Here is a 21,658-nt window from a genome sequence, read left to right as displayed (position 1 = left end):
ATGGTTCTCAACCTGGATTCGATTGAACCCCAGGAGTTCGGAGACTCAGTCTCGGGTTCGGCAAAGGACCAGACATACTGAAATGATTTGTGATTATATGTATTAGGGGTGTTAAAAAAAAAAATCGATTCGGCGATATATCGCGATACTACATCGCGCGATTCTCGAGTCGATTCAATAAAATAAAATCGATATTTTTTTTTTTTTTTTTTTTTAAAGAACTCAGAATTGTTCATTCGGTAGTCTTACCGATTCAACGTCTTATCATCATTGCCTTTTTTGTGTGTGTGTGTGTGTGTGTGTGTGTGAATCGATTTTTAAAGCATGGAAGAATGTTATATGAACGGAACATTAAGCCTTAATATTTTATTTTAATGCTGTTCAAACATGAAACAGATTACAACCTCTATAAGACTGAAATTTCAGATAAATAAATAATACATTTTCATATAAATCTTACACTCTACAAGCTTACTGATTAGTATTTTCTAAATTTGAATGAAAAAAATCGCAACAATCGACTTATAAATTCGTATCGGGATTAATCGGTATCGAATCGAATCGTGACCTGTGAATCGTGATACGAATCGAATCGTCAGGTACTAGGCAATTCACACCCCTAATATGTATCATCATTAGCTGCAGGTGATCACGCTACATTGCTTGGCCTATCTGTGCTGCGGGTAATTTAGTGCACTCAGTAGTCGACTTGAGTGAGTGTTGTGATGGTATGTCGTGTGCTTTAGCATTGTTTTGGTGCTTTATGGTGTATTTTGTTGTTTGTGTTATGAATTTGATGTTTATTTATTTATTTATTTATTCATCCACTTGCTTACTTCGACAGCACTTCGATTACAGCAACGCTTGTTTTAAAGTGCTTTCGAAATAAAGCTGAGTTTCTTGGTTATTGCAATGCCTTCATGGTAACTATGTCAAACAACAAAAGGAAGAGAAGTGATTGGACGAATATGTGCAATATGAATTCACACGCATAACGTAACATATGGTGTTCCACAGGGTTCAATTCTGGGGCCTCTGCTGTTTTTATTGTATCTTATGCCCATGGGTTCCATCTTAAAATTTTTTTAAAAAAATAAAAAAAGTGATGGTTGTTTTAAAGTGATCTATGAATACAAAGTTGAGTTGCGTAATGGGAGTCAACTTCCTAACTGCCATATTTGCAATGACAAGTGCACTAGGACAATTCTAGTCCAGCACAACTAGGTATCTAGCAAAACTAAAGGAACATTTCCTTAAGATGCATGGATATGGAGAATACCTATATATGTTAAATTAAAATAATAATAAAAATCACATTTTATTGTTCAATAAAGAATGGTTCCGTGAAAGTGCGTAGGAAACTGGTGGGGTTAGAAGAACCTGCACTGATCGAAACCAATTGTAAATTCAGTATCACGTCATCAGCTATGTGCGCTTTTGTGGACATGCTGCATCATGAGCAGCATTGTGGCGTAATGGTTAAGATGTCTGCCTCACAGTGCCGAGGTCTGTATATCTATAGAAAATGTTAATACAACATGAAAAACAATCAGCTACTGTAAATAAACAGTCAAGTGACCAGCATGTTGAGTCAAATCAGCCTTTATTACAATGTTTATACTCAATTGAGTATTAGACAGTGTATCGGTGTTTAATTTTATAAATTGACTCTATAGACAAACTGCCCACATAGATTCTTTCATTTTATGTTTATGGCCACATTTTCTATTGTTTGTGCCATTACTGTAAGCAGGTCTGGATTTCTCTTCATCCAGTGTACCTTTCATTATTTTTCAGTTGGTTAGTCAGACAATGAATGCATTTGCTCGGCTAATATCAAAACCACATTCAGTCTTTGCTCTCATGCGTTAGCCACCGGTGACATTGTTTGACCGTATTTGCTGGGATTATTTCTAAACCCATATAAACATGTGTGGTCGCATACACCTGTCCCATCTATGACTAAGAACAATATGACAGATGGCAGACAGACTACATACGGTTAGAATAAAACGTCTTTCATATTAAACTGTATGATTTGTTTCATTATATAATCTTTTGTGGCTAAAGCTTATGTGAGAATAGATTAAAGACCAAAAGCAAATTATTTTTCCATTTGTGTGCTGTGTACAAGAATTACGTTGCATTTAAGGGCAGATTTGCCAAATTACAACAAATATATTAAAAATAGATAATTGGGTTAAAAAAAATAAAATAAAATAAATAAATAAAATAAAGCAAGGGTGCTCAATTTCTCGGCTCTTTATTTGACGTACTTTGGCGCCATCTAGTGGCTCAAAGGGAAAACCTACTGTGCCAGTACAGCACAGTACAGTAATTATTTCTGATTTATTTAGTTCATGTCGTTTTCTGAATGAATTTATTATATGGGAAAGTATACCGCAAAACAGACATTTCTTCTGATGCTTAATTATGCAACACATAAAAGCAGGCCATGTGAATGGTCGGGTGTTAAATAAATAATATAATAATAATAATAATAAATAAATAAATAAATAAATAAATAAATAAATAAATAAATAAATAAATAAATAAATAAATAAATAAATAAATAAATGAATGAATGAATGAATGAATGAATGAATGATAGTAACTGTCGGAATCGCAATGAATATAATGCATGACTTCGACTACTATATATTGGGAAACAAAATTGTACAGTACACTTGCTGATTTTGTCGAATGTCGGGTAGTGTTTGTGAACGTTACCCAGTGGCTGGGTGCACGCTCACGTTGCGACGTGCGCGTCACCTTGGCCTAGCTGCTTCCTCACCACGCCTGCGCAGAGAAATTCAAGATGGCGGAGAGTGCGGAACTGAAGGTAAGGCGCAGCCTGAAATCGGGTTCGTTTTCTGCGCTTGCCGAATCTTCACTTGTCAAGTCACTCGTGGCTCTGCGGCTTTAAACGTCGGTGTGCTGAGATTTAGTCCGATATGACGTTTACGGCGCAAACAGTCGGGCAACTTTACTGAGTGCACGAGCGAGCGTGTTTATGTTGATATGGAGACTCGCGGGTTTGGCTGAAGTGGACGGACCCTTTCCACCCCCCAGTTCAACGGCTGCTGAATGGGCGGGCATCAATGTTTGGCGTTTAAACAGCACGTTATCAATGCGGATAAAATGTGCATTTTGGAAGCAGGCGTGCAGATGGTGGCGAGCGAGCCATTTCTCTCGCCGGCGGATTGACAAGACTGTCACACAGGGCTTCAACATGACAGCGGCTTCTAGTGTGCGCGCTGTTCTGGTTGACAAAAAAAAAAAAAAAAAAAAATCACCTCACACTCACGGTGTACTGCACATTTGTTGACACAGCTCAAACGATGAGTCAAGCTCTTGGCGTCGTAGTTTATTTACCTGTGCGTTCATATGTGACGCTCACGTTACCTGTTGATGATAAGAGTAGTGCTTTGGCGCCTCCTGAACCGTTAGACAAGCCAAATACACTACAGCACAATTTTCATGCACGTTCTTTTCTTATTTGACATTTGATGGTTCATTGCTCTTTTTAAGTAGATTTTTCAGTTCCTTGCTTGTCATATGCGCTTGTTACTTTTTTTCAACAAAGTCTGACAAAGTTGAGATATTGATTGATTGAGATTTTTGTGTCTTATAAGGCGGGGGAAAAAGCCGACAGCAGCAACATGCACAAACGTGAACCAGGGAGCATAAACAGATTCGGAGAAGCAAGATATTCCTCATCCGTGGCCTAATTTGGGAGAATTGTTAGATGTTGTCAGCTACAAGAATGATTTGTTGTGTCTTGTTCCAGCCTAAAAAGATGTGAGTCTTCAAAAATTCTCCTTCAAATCTGACCGAACAAATACTGGTGAGGTTCATATTGTCCTTTGAAGCATTTCTGGTTACTCTTGTTGTCAAAGTTTGTGGAATACATTGTTTTGCATAAAGATTGAGCCAACACAAACTACAGCATGTGAGATGTAACATGATTTTGTTTTCTTCACAGTACACACTTTGTCATTAATAAGAACACGCTTATTCTATATAAGTGACAGTAAAAAACAAATACTTTAGTACTTTGAACAGTTTTTTAAGTCTGTAGTTAAAAAGCAACCTTTCTACCAAGCGCTTTGGGCACCCACATAATGTAGATAAGGCGCTATATAAATAAGATGATTTATGTATTTGACTATATAAAAACAATGAACAGTACAAGCAGTCCAAGTAGTCATTAGTCATTAGCAGAAAAAGGGATAATATCCATCCATTTTCCTACCCGCTTATTGTCATGAGGGTTGTGCTCATGCTGGAGCCTATCCCAGTCATCAATGGGCAGAAGTCGGGGTACACCCTGAACTGGTCGACAGCCCATCGCAGGACACACATAGACGAACAACCATTCGCACCCACAATCACATTTACGGACAATTTGGAGTGTTCAATCGGCCTACCATGCACTTTTTTGGAATGTGGGATGAAACCGGAATACCCGGAGTAAACCCACACGGGCACGGGGAGACCATGCAAACTCTACACAGGAAGGCCGAAGCTGGAATCGAACCTTGCTCCTCAGAACTGTGAGGTGGACGTGTTAATAAGTGGAACACCGTCCCGAAAAAGGGATAATATTGGCGTCAAAATTTTCAATAGTACAAACGTCAACACTTTGATTAAAGTTAAAGCATATGTTTGCTAAACAGCTTTTTGGATTTGCAAGTTGTTTATTTTTTTCTTTTCTTTATTATTTTAATCTTTGACTAGGGACATCTTTGTTTTAAAATTCAAACAAAAATAACAGCACAGGCTCAGTAGCACGACTTAGAAAGTTACATAAATGCTTAAATGAATAAATCACTGCCTTAAATTTTCTTTATTTTATTTTATTTTTTTCCTCAGAATTGTTCATTCGGTAGTCTTACGATTCAACGTCTTATCATTATTGCATTTTTTTTCTTTTTTTTTTTACGTGTATGAGTGCGTTTGTGTGCGTGCGTATGTACGTGTAAATTTATACTCATTAATTCACCTAAAACCTAATAAAAATCCCATTACCCTTCACCTTAACCAGATACTTCCGAGTCTCGCCAGAGTCGTGAGGTACAAGCGGTCAGGAGACCAGAGAAAAGGTCAGAAAAGATAAAAAGAAAAGAAAGATAAATCAAAGTGAAATCCAGCACCAACCAAACACTTCCTGCCTTCCCCATGGTTACAAAATCAAAGTCTTACGCCAACCCCAGAAGCCTCTAAATTCCACCAAATTAAAGCGATATCAAGAGACCAGAGGAAAAACTAAAGAGAGGAAGGAGGGAAGGATCGATGAGGCAGAGTGAGATCCACAGAAACCAGTACATCCAGTCCATCAAAGTGAAATCCAGCACCAACCAAACACCTCCTGCGTGTTTACAAAACCAGAGTGTTACGGCAACCCCAGAAACCTCTAAATTCCAACAAATTAAGGAGATCTCAAGTGACCAGAGGAAAAACTAAAGAGAGGAAGGAGGGAGGGATAGATAAAGCAAAGTGAGATGCGCAGACACCAGCACCCACTGATTCAACGAGCAGTGGGAGGGAGAGGCGAATTCTGTTTGAATTTCAGTAGATGCTGGTGTGATGGATCTGGCATGCATAAGGACCGCCACCAAAGAAAGGAGCCGTCAACCGCGGCCCAGCAAAGCGAGCACTGCACACGTTGAAAAGGGAAGTCAAGCTGGTGCTCACGTCGCCACGCAGGCTGACTTCAAAGTAAAGGCCCAGCTTATCCATCCATCCATTTTCTTGACCGCTTATTCCTCACAAGGGTCGCGGGGGGTGCTGGCACCTATCTCAGCTGGCTCTGGGCAGTAGGCGGGGGACACCCTGGACTGGTTGCCAGCCAATCGCAGGCCCAGCTTAGTAAAGCTTTATTTTTTAAGTTAGCCTTAGCGTTGGCGTCGTGTTACATTGAGTATGATAGAGCTTCCTCGACATATCAGAATGGCGTAAATCCATTATTTGCGTCACATTGGTATGCTGTTATAAAATATCAATACTAGAGGCGTCAGTGTATCGATATAATTATTGCAACAGAGAGCGCAACAATATATTGCAATATTGATCCCCCCCCTAATTTAAATCTCAGTTCTCAGCTGCCTTCCTGTGTGGTGTTTGCATGTTCTTTCAATGCCGCCTGTACCAACGACCCCCCCCCCCCCCCCCACACACACACACACACACACACACATACACTCCAAACACCACATGCATGTTAGATTAAGTGAATACTCAAAATAGCCCATACTTGTGTTAGTGGTCTTTTATTTCTACCCTCTCACCCAAAGCCAGCTGGGATAGGCTCCAGCTCACCCGTTACTCTCTGGACAAAGCTCAACAAAACAAAAAATGAATGGTTCTCAAACAAATGACTGTTATTTTATATCATGGGCCTTTCTTTGTGGGTTAAATGTTTCCCAGTTCCTGTCAGGTTTTATTTTTGCAGGGTCAAAAAGTCATACTTTCCCCACCAATTCTGTAGTTGTTGCTTTGTTTCAGCTGATGTTGCCATTGTTTCGGTGTATACTGTGTATACCACAACCCCCATAATTGTGTGATTGAAAACGGAAGGAAGAAAAAGGTTCACACAAGGACCGACTTGGCTGCATAAAAACTCATCTGAAAAAAAAAAAAAAATCTAATGAAATGTTAACTTGGGCCAGCAGTGTAAATCCAGTTTTGGATTAAAAGATGGAACTTGAATGTTTAAAAAAATATGCCTAAAAGTTTGTGGTATGATTGATGCCTTGATAAATTAGTCACTGGTTTCGTCTCTGCTCGAGGCCATGTTTTCTTTAGTTATTATATTTGAAGGCTTTTTCAGGATGTGTGATGTGCATCTTGGTGTTTTATAGTTTCTAAGGGTAAAAAGAGAAAGCTCATGTGAAACTGATTTATATTTCTGTACTCTGTATAAACTATAATTGAAAATCAACAGGATTCTTGCATTGAGAGATAATCCATGAAAGTCTAAAGAAGATTGTTTTGTAGCGTGATGATAAGAAATGTATCTTTGCTGAGTGGCGCAAATCCTACAGTATATAGTTGCTTCTTTTGGATTCAATTAATAGATGGAACCTCCAAGGTCGAACACCAGCTGTACTGGGGAAGTCATAAATACAAAAATATCTCAATATTTTTGCAATGATAGCTATCATCACAATTCAGTGACTGTGAGGAAATTAATTTATAGCATATAACACATCTATGAATTATAAACATTTTGTAGCATGTTTTTTAATATGTAGAACTCTCATATTTTACTTTTTAAAAACATAATAGTAATTAGTAATTAAAATAGTAGAACGTCAAGAATGAAACCGTTTGGTGTGTGCGCGGCTTGGTAGTGTCACAGCTAAGTGACTCAGTAAGCTAAAGTAATATTAGTTTTCAAAAAGCCAGATTGAAATAAAAAAAAGTTTCCTTGCCTTTAAATATTTTCATATTGTCTGTCAACTTGTGTTGATGGATTGTGTGTTCAATAAACTTTGCTTCAAGTGTTATAACTTATATCTTCGTTAGCTCGCCTATGGTGCTTTGCAACCTTTTTTTTTTTTTTTTTTTTGACCCAAGATCTTCTTTTCAAGCAGCCAACCTCCCGCGATTGACCAGTTCAATGTCAACATCGCAAAACCGCACACCCTTTCAAGCCTGCAGTAACTAACCACACAGTTTTTCTTGCCATAACAACTAGACACCACATCACTCTGATCTTCTCTCTTTTACAGTGAAATAAACAGTTCGGTCGCATTTTGCCCCTAAAATATGAGACAGCACGAGTATTTATTTATTTATTTATTTTTAATTTCATATTTTGGTTTCTGACACACTTCTGCTCCACACTTTGCAATTAAAGACTTATCGCTGAAACCACCCAGGTATAAACAGGTAGTAGTGATGACGTGGTTAGCCTCGTGTCGCTAGCTTCGGCTAGCACTTTCGTCACCAGCCTTTTAAATTCATACAAATGATTTTGACGCGTTTCCCCCGGGGCAATTTTGACGGAGAGATTGTCCTTTTGACGGAGTGGCGAATATGGGAAATATTTACCACAGCTGGGCTCTTCCGTTAATTGCCAATTGCTGTCGATGATGATGCCCACCATTTGGCGTGTGCTTCCTCCCAATCGGCGAATGCTTTATGACAGTCCCTCTATTTGTCCAAAGCTTCATGTCATTGTTCATTTTTGTTGAAACAAAACACATGAATATGAAAAGTAAAAACTACCTACTATAGTTCAGCCATAGTGAGTGTAGTGTAGTCACCACAGTTGTATGCATGATCTAGTTACCACGCCAACGAGCTTGGTGTCATGATGGCTTCACAGGTTTTTTGAAGCCAATTGGTGTTGTTTCAAATCAAAGTTAATGCTTCTCCAACTGCCTCCTGCTCCTGCTATAAGATGAACAGCCTGTTAAAAGGGTTTACGTTGTTCAAGCTGCTGAAGAGGTGCATGTGTGTGTTCTCTGTTTACATTTACTTGACATATGGATCATCGGCTACAATACAACACTGAACAATTTCCATGTTGGGTTTGAAGTCACCTAGAGTGCCACTGGGATGGGCCACTGTCAGGCATTTGTTTGGATGTTTGAAATTCCAATATCTTGACAACATTCTTGTTAATAATGTCCACTTCCTCTCTCTCTCTTAAGACAAACAAAGACCACGTTGTATGTATCTAAAGTGTAAGTAATAGTAACTTTTTTTCCCTACCTAAAATCCAAAAATGTTTTGACCTTTCCCTTGACAGAACCCGTAGATGCAGTGAAAATTGAACTAGTTTTCACATGACACATAAACAGAAGAGCTGTTGTCAACCAGAGTAAAGCTTTATTTAGTCTTTGGAGGCTATAGTGAGGACATGGCACTCGTGTTAATGTTGCAGGCTGACCGAATTCACTTCAGAAAAATAGTTTCTCGATTATGCAGTAAATGGAACATGTTCTTGTGGGATACTATTGCCTAAATGTATTCTGACTGGTGGTTTTGTTTGACAAACTGTCACGGGAGAACCACACCTCCTCCGAGACGCAGTGCTCGCCATAATAAGTAGGAAGTTCAGAGACAAATGACACGGACTCCCAGGAAGAGATTCTGGCCATGAGGAGAGATGAGACCAACATTGTACTGGTGCAGATCTCTCCCGTCTTTCCTTGGCGTGTACATGAAATTTTATTGAAGATCACATGATATTACAACATCATAATCAATGCAAGATAACAGAGAATCAATGGAAACATCTGAGACTGTTTGTTCTATGAAGAAATACATGTTTACTTTGACTACATCCGCACCTCCCCTTGTCCTTGGTTCTGCTCCCTATCATTGTATTCTTGGAAGTGAGTGGTTCGTTCTGACCCTGACCGAGTCCAGTGACATTGACTCTCGTCAGTGCACGCTATTGTCAAACTATAGTTATCTAAATTGTATAATGAAAGAGGACTTTACAATTGATAATACTGAATATATGTGTATATGGAATATATGTGTGAACTCTTTTTCTCACAACCAAAATTTCAAAATGCTAAATTGTATAGATATATCAATATACTGTCCATGTACTGTATTTTGATTAAAGGGGCTGTCTGCCGGATTCACTCAGGAAAATGCACTTTTTAAATACTGGATGTACACACTTTAACTTTCTCTCATTCTACACATCTGTGTTTATGTTAATCTTTGGTGGTGATTTTGTCCTTAACCCCCACCTCCCCAGCCTGTATTTTGCCATTTTGTGTTTGTTGTGTAAACAGCGGGCCGTTTCAGTGGAAAGACAGTGTTTACACCCCTCCAGCCAATCGCAGAGTGGGGGGGTGGAGTGTCGCAAACGGGGCCGGGCGAACGTGTCAGCTGCGTGACATCACTCCCGCGGCAATTTGAAAGCACGCACGGATTATTATTGTTTTTTTTTTTTTCACTCACTCACTCACTCACAGTAGCTTACGTGTGTGAATGAGTGAGTGAAGAAAAAAAAATCCGTGCGTGCTTTCAAATTGCTGCGGGTGTGACGTCACGCAGCCGACACGTTCGCCCGGCCCCGTTTGCGACACGCCACCCCCCGCTCTGCGATTGGCTGGAGGGGTGTAAACACTGTCTTTCCACAGAAACGTCCCGCTACCAGCAAGAGTGGCTAGAGGACATATGTACAATATGTAAATTGCACAAAATAGTAACCTGAAATATTGTCTGTGTTAACTATCCAACCAGCTTGGAGATTTATTTTTATTGCTGCTTATTAATTTTGACATTTGAGACCTGGTAAATCTAATTGAATAGACATGCTTTCTTTAATACAGAATCGATAAAGGCTAAGTAATCCTTGAATTATAGAAAACTAAACTGAAAGCCAGTTTCATTTGAAATATCAGCAGTATTAATTTTGTTTGCATTGTTTTGCACTGGGGCCTGCTTACATTTACTTCTGACTTGATATTTGTTTTATTTAGCTTCTCTAATGGAGTACCTATTCCGAAATGATTCATTTATGAAATTAGTATGAGTTAAAAATATTTGTATCCGTAATTTCATATTGTGATATATACCGTTAGCGTGAAGGGATGCACTTGATGCCAATAGGAATTTTGGGCTATATCGCCAAGCCACAATTCCACTTATGCTGTCTGTGTGGGAATTAACCTTGTAAGTCACTTGTTTGGAAAATAGTTGCTACTGGGGTTGGGAGAGACACTAAACATGGTGAAGTGGCAACACTGACTTTGCTTTTGTAAACTAGCTCATCTGTGTTGGCAGACATTTTGTTTGTGGAAACATCACCAGATTTTAAAAAACGTGTTAAAAGAAATCACACTGACAAACCAAATCAGATTCTTGCTTAAAATACTGAAATTTGTAAAGGACACCAGCCTTGGTCTAAAATCTGTTATTTACCCACAGTCTGAATATCAAAGATGATGCTTTTAATTTGGTAAGCTGTCATGATTTTTGCCCATTTTTATTTGAGATTATTAAAGTGCTTTCTGGGCAAGCAATATTGCAAGTGAAACAAATTGTTTAGCTAATGTTGAACCTTTTTAAATTGCTGTGTGAATTCATCACAACAAAAAGTACAATAGTGTATGTTACATCACCAGGCTCTCAAACGTGTCCTGTTGCGTTTAATTGAGTTTCAAAGGAGTCCCGGCCTGCCTCAGCTTCTTTGAACTGTATCCTCTCTTCTCCCCAGCAGCAACATGGCAATACAAATAAGCATCTGTGCTCTGGCAGCTTATAGGAGGAGACAGTCTATTTGTAGAGCCTTTGGCTAGGTTAATCCCTAATGATACAGGCCCCTCTGCTCTGCTCTCCTACCTGTTCGCTCGTCTCCTCTGCCTTTGTGTGCATGCTAAGCAGCCACATTGGGGGTGGGATGCTCTAGCAACCTCAGTATTCAATTTGATTATGATGCAATTAATCCATTATGGACTGATATTCAATCAATTTAATTTTTCTGCCCTATCGTGTATAGATGTATTTTTCCTTTCTTTTAAGCTCATATTCGTACTACTAACCCATCCATCCATCCATTTTCTTGACCGCTTATTCCTCACAAGGGTCGCGGGGGGTGCTGGCGCCTATCTCAGCTGGCTCTGGGCAGTAGGCGGGGGACACCCTGAACTGGTTGCCAGCCAATCGCAGGGCACACAGAGACAAACAACCATCCACACTCACAAGCACACCTCGGGACAATTCGGAGCGCCCAATTAACCTGCCATGCATGTCTTTGGAATGTGGGAGGAGACCGGAGTACCCGGAGAAGACCCACGCGGGCACGGGGAGAACATGCAAACTCCACCCAGGAAGGCCGGAGCCTGGACTCGAACACTACTAACCCATATTTCTATAATTAAAATATATTACAGACACTTTGACTTGATATTTACATTAGATCATAGTGATGTTTATTAATATTTGGATTAGGCCGGATAAGTCTTATCACCTACACATCAATTTGCACCTCCCCTACTTCAATAACACACACTGTCTCCCAGAAAAATGAGGCGCTTGCCCTGTGATGTCACTGAAGCGTGATGTTTTCTCAGTGCCACAGACAAATCAAACTTGAGATAAATGTAAATATATAATAATAAAAGCCGGTTCTTTTGTTATGCCTCTTTTGCACCAATTTTGTGTCAGCGCTGTGTTAAAGTTCTTAATTCAGTTTACTAAATAAAAAAATGCATTTCAGAACTGTTCAGCTAGTTCGATGCATTTCCCCTCAATCTGAGAAATACATTTTGATAATGTTTTTGCCATCATTTATAAATAAGGCAAACACTTTGCATAATAATAGTACGTTCCATTACAGGGTTTTAGTGGTACCATCCTGAGTAGGGGTGTGAATTGCCTAGTACCTGACGATTCGATTCGTATCACGATTCACAGGTCACGATTCGATTCGATACCGATTAATCCCGATACGAATTTATAACTCGATTGTTGCGATTTTTTTTCATTCAAATTTAGAAAATACTAATCAGTAAGCTTGTAGAGTGTAAGATTTATATGAAAATGTATTATTTATTTATCTGAAATTTCAGTCTTATAGAGGTTGTAATCTGTTTCATGTTTGAACAGCATTAAAATAAAATATTAAGGCTTAATGTTCCGTTCATATAACATTCTTCCATGCTCAAGGTGTGAATCCTAACCCGAAGTCAGACGTTTTGTTGAATATTTTTCCATTAAAAATGGAAGTTTAAAAATCGATTCACACACACACACACACACACACACACACACACACAAAAAAAGGCAATGATGATAAGACGTTGAATCGGTAAGACTACCGAATGAACAATTCTGAGCTCTTAAAAAAAAAAAAAAAAAAATTGATTATTTTTTTTAATTGAATCGATTCGAGAATCGCGCGATGTAGTATCGCGATATATCGCCGAATCTATTTTTTTTTTAACACCCCTAATCCTGAGTCCTTACTATGTGCCAAGACGTGCTTGTGTAGTGTAAATTCAGCTGACTCACTTTCGTTTACACGCAACATATTTTAAGCTATGTGTTCCAATAACAATATTACTTTTATATACGTATAATAGACTTTGGTCCCAGTCTAAACAGAGAGTCAAATATTCAGCGTGAATGTAAATGTACAAAAAGTCTAAAATTTACTCTGTTTAACCAGAGTAAATACAACCAAATATAGTCTTTTTAGAATGAAATGTACAAAATTCGTGTGTGGGTATCAAGAAGAGAATTTGCATTTAATTTTAATTTGTTGAACTGACAATTTGAAGGTGCAGACAGCGTTGGTTCAGTTGTTTCCACTTTAAGATAGTAACGTGAGACCTTTTTGGCACGTGAGATTTATTTGTTAGGGGGGGGGAAACTATGTACTAATCATCCTCTTGGCTATTGTTCCATTTTAATTTTGCAGGGTCCGAACAACATTTAAGCCTTTTATGGGTGTTGTGATTATTTCATATTAAGCATTTTTATACTGTACAATTGGATTAAAATAAACTAATTGCATTTGCCCACATTAATATTAATGTTTTAAAGAATGACCTAAGAATCAAAATATTTACAATTGTACTGATATTCATGCAATGCACAAGCTCAATTTAGAATGTTTTGTGTATTTATTAGCAGCCATTCCCAAACAGTGCCACTGATCATGCGAAGACATAGTTTGATGGCATCAAAACAAATTCAAAATATCTCACTCACCACTTGAACGTGATCTGTCGGATGCCGTACGGCGTACGCTGAGTGAAGTGTTTACAACGGTAACAGTGCCATTAAGTGTCTTGATGTTGCCGTGCGTTGGTCAAGACCAGCTACGAATAAAGTCATCTTTAGTTGTTGCCTGTGTATTACAGGAATTAATATTATTCTATTTAGTTATCCCGTTGGAATGAAGTCATGGTGATTAGGCTAGCTCAGTGTTTCTCAATTCCGGTCCTCAGGCCCCCCATTGCAGCTGATTCCAATGACAGCTAATCAGCCAGCTCTGGAGAAGCCTGATAACGATCCTCACCTGTGTTGTAATTGGGAGACATGGAAAACAGGCTGGCTAGGGGGGCCTGAGGACCGGAATTTAGAAACACTGGGCTAGCTGAAGGTAGCAACACATGAGGCTAACAAATAGACCCATTTTGCGGTCACATTTTTTTTATTTTTTTTTGTCTTTCCAACATCCTAGTTATGCTGGCATTGCTTCAATGACAAAAGTTTTTTGATTCGAAGTGTTGAGCAGAAGTGGGTCAACAACAAAAAAAGCAACCATGTAATTTAGGGATTCTGTGGTTCCCGACTCTGGTCTGGGGTCCATGAAGGTAACGGGGGACTTTTTGTGAGCTACACACATACAGGGACATACATATGAAAGTCCATGGCTACACCTTGTTGTTGACGTGGTTACAACCGACAGTAATCGCGCCAGACTCATTATTTTATTTTTTAATTAGAGCAAGCATTGATTTTGTGGAACATGACTCCAGTTTTTGGGACGCCTGAATTGAGTCCTATGCGGGATGGTTGGCCTAGTTGAGCGATATCAGTCGCTCTGGCTGGGGACGGCACAAAACTAACTGGAGGCGGCCGCCACAAAATTTGAACTCAGGAAAAACCCAACATACAGCTAGGGCTGGGCGATATGGCCAAAAAATAAAATCTCAATTTTTGCAGTCATTCAGGACGATTACGATTTTAATCGATTTTAACCCAATAAATCCAACAAACGTTTACTTAAAGGTTTCATTTATTCAAAAATAATTCCTGTGCAAAATGTTCAGACACCAGTAACGTAAACTGATTCTAGATCAGTTTAAACACAAAATTACATCACATAAAAGCATTTGGATGTAACAGAACATAAGAACAACAGCTTTCAATCATCCAGAAGACACAATTCGATTTCACGATTTAGCAAATTTTCAACGATTTGATTTTTTAAAATGACGATGTATCGAATTAATTTGATTTATTGCCCAGCCCTACATACAGCCTTACTTTATGCTCAAGCACTGGGTTATACTGTGCCTTAAATTTGTCAGCAGCTATCGACGTCTGGAACGATTTAGCAAGAGGGGGCTGTTGTTGACTTCTGTGGTGATTTTGTTAAGCAGTTCTGTTGCCATGGAAACCTGTCACATTTGAGATGGACATGGCCAGATAACAGTTTGGAGCGTAATTGTGTGCTTCCAATTGGAAGAGAATTACATTTCTGTGACCACCCTCCTGTTGGGCTGGCTGACAGATGAAAAGTTGCTTTTCTAATTTAGGCAGCCTGATCATTACACGGATATTTATGAACAGTAAGGCTCTAAAAATGCCTTTTCATTGCAAAGCAGTTTTACGAATCACTGACTTCATTTGAGGAGCAATATGCTAATTTTGAGGAGTAGTTTTTTGTTGCTGGTTAATCCCAGTGGAACTCACTCAGGGGTTTTATTAAGAAATAAAAATATGCCAAATATTCTTTTTATATATATATATATATATATATATATATATATATATATATATATATATAATTCACTGTTTTTATTTCTAAAATTCACATAGTGTAGTATCTAACTATTTTTTTTGTCGAGAAACGTTTTCAGTGGGGCAATTTCAAACAAACCAAAAGTTTCAGTTTAAACTTCACACTTCTGAATGGGTTGTAAAATGTTCTTTAGCAAAGCTAAATTGATTAAAACAAAAAAAGCTAGCATCTACTGGAATGCAGTTTTTCAGAACATTCACTGTGCAGACCTCAATAGTCAAAATCAAAACTCTCAAAGTTTTTGGCCGGATGAGTAGCCAGATGTAGCTCGTTGCTAGCTAGATGGTGCAGCATCAGTAGAACCGAGCTTGCCTCAACTACCATCTGTCTGTGGTGGTTGATTTGACATTAGCAAGGTTGGTGTCACCATCCCAGCAAAAAGCTTGTTGTGACCGTGTGACGGTTGAAGTTGTATTTTTCTATTTATATATGATTTGATGAAGTTCAAAATGAAAATTGAAAATGTGCAATTTCTAAACCTATAATTACTTCTTCTGATCATTTAGATGGTAACAAGCCAGTGAAATTCAATTAATAGCTGCATTGTTTGTAATGCTTTGCGTTTACGCTATCCACTAATTACAGCAGGCCTACTTATGTTCTAATTGTTGTTAGGTAATGCAGTTCTCTTCCTGTATTTTGGTCACTGCCGTAGCACCTCTTTTGTCAATCATCTCACCTCTTAACGTGATGGAATGTGTGGCCTCCTTCTTTTGGTTGTATATGAGCAAAGGTGCTGTGCAACCAGGCTTAATCAATTGCATCTTGAACAAACAAAATGCCCAAACAGCTTGAAAACACCGTGCCAGGCCCTGTTTCAACATTTTTTTTACGGAAGCCACAGTTTACTACTATCAATCTTTCAGCTAATATGATTCTCTGCGAGAATGAATAACGTCCAGCACAAATGGGTAGTTGAAGTCAAATAAGTCCAATTTATTTTCAACCAGCGGGTATTAGAGGTGGGAATCTTGGGGCACCTCACGATTCGATTGCGATTACGATTCAGAGGCTACGATTCGATTATAAAACGATTATTGATTTCCCCCCAGGCAGCAGAAAAAAACAATGTATTTTGGTGCTTTTAATGTTTCGTACATTAGTTACAAAAATAGTACAAAAGTCCTCTCAGGCCTAAATAAACTACTATTTCAGTATCAAGTTAACAGTTCAAAACAGTAAATAAAATACTCAAGTCCTCATTCTGTAACAACAGCTTTTAAGTATATTCAGTCTTCAACAGAATAAAACATAGCATTGAGCAAAAATATATTATTTTTATCCACTCAAAAGTGCACTGAGATATAAATGAAAGACAATGTGAACTACTACTTCAATACAAATGCCTAAAAAAAAAAAAGTGCTTTCCTGCTTTTTAAGTTGTGTAAAGATGAACATGTAAACATTAAAGTTTCTCAGAGGTACAAAAAAAAAAACCCTCAAGTGCTTTTCTGCTTTTTAACTTGTGAAAACATGAATGTGTAAACATTAAAGGGATCGTTCGGCTTTTTTAACATGAATCTCAATTTGATCCTCACCTCCCGTGTGTGCGATCAGCACTGACTTCTTTCTGACAGCGTTCGGTGACACGCGTTCATGTTCGACGTTGGACGAGAGGAAAATAGTCCAGCAAGCTGGCTGGGGTCTCGGAAATAAAGTCTTTTTCTTCTAAAAACTATTTGTTTTCAAAAGCGTGATACATTTCCACCACAATACTCTTTTCTGAATAAAGTCAGACGCCATTACCGCCAGCCACTACTTTTCTGTTCGTTCGTTCGTATCACTGCGCGGCGCCCTGTAGAACGCTAACCGACGCACTGCAGCCAGCTAGCTGATACTTCCGCCTGAAGTTGTTTGCCTTTTCGGAGCAGGTCTGATCTGACGAAGAGGTGGGTTGGTCAGCTCAGCCATGCTTGTTGTTGTTTTGAATGTCGAGGCGTGAGTTGTGGATGTGTACTCTCGGTCCGTCCCATTAAGCGTCCCGAAGACCGCGCGCGCTACTGCGTTTCAGTTCCGCGTACTTTTCGCTCCGGTCCACTTTTAGTTTCGGTTCCCTTGGCATATTTATATAATCGGAATTTGGACTTTTGTGAATCGTTCTCGATTGTTCCACGGCCGAATCGTGAATAATCTAAGAATCGGAAATTTTGCACACCTCTAGCAGGTATGATTTCATATGTGTAACCTGATGCTTCCATTGACATTTTTATTTAGCGTAACAGACTTCTCCTGGTTTGGCGAAAGTTGAGATTTCCAGCTTTTGTTTCATTGTATTTACATCGAGATGTGTTAACTCAGAATGGAGCACCTTGTGTTTGAACCCACACACTTTTCAAGTTTGCAAAAAGTATTAGAACAAGCATGATTAACTTAAAGTGAACACTGTACAACATTTATTATTTGGTAACATTATCATTGCAATAATTGCATCTGTGACCCACTGAGTTCACTATTGATAACTGTGTCAGACTGGGGTTAGCATGACATTTGTGTTGGGCATGTTTGCTGAAGTCTTAACTCATCCCGAAGCACATTGTAACATATTTGTTGAACAGGGAGGCGTCCAGGAGGCATCCGAACCAGATGCCCGAGCCACCTCAGCTGGCTCCTTTCAATGCAGGGTGATGTACTTAGCTTATTATGATGTACTTAGCTACATTCTAATGCTAATTGCTGAAAAACGGAAACAGATAGAAATATATATATATTTTTTTTTTCTAATGAAAGAAGAGGCTAATCTTTCTTTTGGTAGGTTTCATGTTTTTATAGCAATAGAACACAATATCTGTGGGCCTTGCAAAATCAGTCAAAATCCATTGAAACAGCCGGCCGGGCGCTTCAGTGAAATGGCTGGAAGTGAATGAGTTCAATATACAATATGTGTAATTATTTTTGTTGTGTGTTTAGTTTTACTGTAAACGCCAAGTGGGGTGTCATTGAAGAGCTTAAGGCACAGTCAGGGAGGGCAGAATCACATACATGTCATGCTTGCTGCACAAGCAAAACGAACGTTCAGGATACTTTCACAATGTCGCAAAATAATCACCACACCCTTTAGCAGATAACTTGTTTTTCTTTGATTATAATTTTTTTTTAAATGTAATTGCCTAACCCTATAACAGATTTGGGATGAGCAGTTGAAGTCAACCTGAATTATAATATATACAGTGTAGTACCAGAGATGGAATGCCTGGCTGCTTGTGTGTGGGGGATAGCAAGGAAGCTGTGACCAAAGCGTGAAATTTCACATCCGACAAAATTCCAGTGCTCTTGCCCCTTAATGTTGAGTAAGTAATTGCCACAGTTGTAGATGGTGCTGCTGATATCAAATTATCCGACCATAAGTGTGAATGTGCGCTACGGGCGCACAGGATTGTCCAGCGTCCGTGAGTTCAGTCTGATGTACACAGACAAATACATGCTCTATCTACTGTTATACCTTGGATATACTAATTTGCCAGAAAGGCTGCATGAAATGAGCTAAGAATTCTATCTTGGCCTGTTACATTCCTATTGGTCATTTCTGAAATAATTTGCAGGTTACACTGTCTGTCACAAGTACACCATGCAAACTACACACCCTGTGGTGTAAATGCAATCCAGATTGGGGTTTATCATTCCGAACGACTGAACTAAACTGTACAGCTTGGTGGAAGCATGTCTTCAACGTGCTTACGATGAGAAGAAGCTGACTTCTTATTGGATGCTTAGAAAAGAATGTGTTTTGAGCTAAGCTAACTGAACCTTCGTCTGAAATCCAGTCTTTGTAGAGCTATGATATGAACTCTGATTTTGGATACTTCAGAGGCCGGAGGAAGATAAAACAACAGGCAGAGGTATTTCAGAGTCAGAGAAGCTGGAAGGCTAAGAGGTGGGGGGATGGGAGGACCGAGGAGAGGAGGATAGGGAGGGATCTGACACTCAGTACAGAGCCCTTCAGCTGAGAGTGGGAGCTTTATATAATGGCCAGGTAGTGTGCAGGCTTCCACCCCCATGCCTACACAACCGTTAACAATAAACACCCACATATACACAAGCACACGTTCTACAAAAACTACCTGACACAACATTAGTACCCTCACCATCTTCCAGTCTCATGGGACTTCTAACAAGGGCATTATTGTACAGCTTTTCTTAATCACGTGCAATCGTGCAGCATAGTTTTATCACTATGTGAAAACATTGTGAAGCGTAGTAGGAAAACAATATTGTGAGCTTAAAACTTGTGGAATTTTCTGTCCCCTGAAAGGAAAGAGTTGTTTACAGGACATTGTTTTCATTTGAAGACATGGATAAATGTGTGTTTGTGGCTACAACAAACTGTTATTATTAGTATTTTTCAAAATGGGCTTGCAAAGAGCAATTTTTTGATAATTCTCCACACAGTGTATATACGTTTACTGCACCGGGATTGTTACCAGTGGAGCTCTGCAATGGTCAAATGCTAAACCCACATACATACATTTGACAAAATGATTGGCTGGATCGGGATCGGACCATATTTCACATTTGATGGGAAATCGGTGATCAGCTTAATTTAACCGATCGATCAATGACATCATTGATTGGCAACACAAATTAAGACATTAGATCTGTGGTGCCCAAGTTCGGTCCTCGAGAGCCCCCTGTCCAACCTGTTTTCCATGTTTCGCGCCGCCACCACACCTGATTCATGATCGGAATCGTTATCAGGCTTCTGCAAAGCTCGCTGATGAGCTGATAATTTGATTTAGCTGTGTTGGATTACGGAGACATGGAAAACAAGCTGGATAGGGGCTCTCGAGGACCGGACTTGGACTAGATCTAGACTCTGCATTAGATCTTATATTTAATGTTTATCAGCATTTTTTGAAGATCCAACCCACACGTAAGATGGCGGCCATACGTGCGTCAGCAACAGGAATGTATCTACTATAGCATAGAGCAAGACTCACTCCTCCCTGAGCCATATTTAGAGAGTCTGGCCAACTGAAAACACGGACGCCATGTTGTTACTAGGGATGCAGCAATTAACCGGTTTTATGATTAACCGTGGTTTTTGAACGTCAGGATTATCTAACCGCAGCCGTTCAACAACACCGGTTATTTACGGTTATTTCGGCTATTTATTCTGTTTCCACACGGTCCATTTAGTGAGCGCACAACAACCGGGCTCAGCTTTGAACGCGCAGGGAGAGTTCCGTACCCGGCGGCTGGGTTCCGAGGGGGCCTGGACCAGGTTGAGTGTACGTGGGAGGCCGAACCGAGGCAGCGGCGAGCGAAGCGTGTCTTCGCCAGAGTTCGGAATTGGTCGGAATATATCACATTTGTGTTTGTAATTATTCGTAGTTATTTGTAGTTTTGTTTAGGGCTGCACGATATTGGAAAAACATGCGATATGCGATATACTTGCCGAACTTAGCGATATTGATACTATTGCGATATTTAACATGTACCTAAAGAAATTACATTTTTATTATCTAATGAAAGAAAAACATTTTTCATGCGGCAAAATAAGCAACCTTAATGTAATCTTAGTTAATTAATTGTAATTATGTCTTGATAATTTTCAACTATTGGATGGCGATGCACATTTTAGTTAGCATCTGACTGGTCAAATTCATATAAAAAGCATAAAATTCCGTATAAAACTTATTGCATGCCTTTGTGATATGCATATTTCAAGGGCCAATATCGCGATATCGATATTTTGGGATATATTGTGCAGCCCTAGTTTTGTTCTTGTTTTACATATTATTCTTTACTGCATGACCGATTTCTGTTCCATGTACAGCACTTTGTAGACAGCAATGCTTGTTTTAAAGTGCTTTAAAAATAAAGTTGAGTTGAGTAGTTGTCGCCAGGAAATTTTGATGATGACATACCATGTACACTGTCATATTTGGACTTTATTGTGCAGCGCGTCATCGCAATGACGTGGTGAGCATGCAGGGGACAACACGGCCCTGCATTTTGGACTTATTTCCTGTGTTATTCATTGTGAGGATTCTAACGTTTCATGGATGTCCTTCGCATGCCACCCTTTTGTGTGCCAGATCTGTGGCATGCATGCACTTTGTCTTTGTGACTGCCCTCTGGTAGTTGAGCTGAATCCTTACATGATAACTGAACTATTATGTGTGCATATTTGTGCGTGTGGTTTCT

General features: G+C 39.2%; 1 protein-coding gene across 1 annotated transcript in view; it reads left to right on the top strand.

Annotated features, from left to right (window-relative positions):
- Positions 1-2,826: 2,826 nt before the first annotated feature.
- LOC144017437 (E3 SUMO-protein ligase PIAS1-like) overlaps positions 2,827-21,658 on the top strand; it is a 53,865-nt gene continuing 35,033 nt past the window's right edge. Inside the window, exon 1 of the mRNA XM_077519020.1 lies at positions 2,827-2,842. The gene's annotated coding sequence lies outside the window, so the exon portion shown is untranslated. The remainder of the gene's footprint in view (positions 2,843-21,658) is intronic.

This window comes from Festucalex cinctus, chromosome 4 (genome assembly GCF_051991245.1).
Source record: "Festucalex cinctus isolate MCC-2025b chromosome 4, RoL_Fcin_1.0, whole genome shotgun sequence".
Classification (NCBI taxonomy): Eukaryota; Metazoa; Chordata; class Actinopteri; order Syngnathiformes; family Syngnathidae; genus Festucalex; species Festucalex cinctus.
This window is presented reverse-complemented; position numbering and strand designations above follow the sequence as displayed.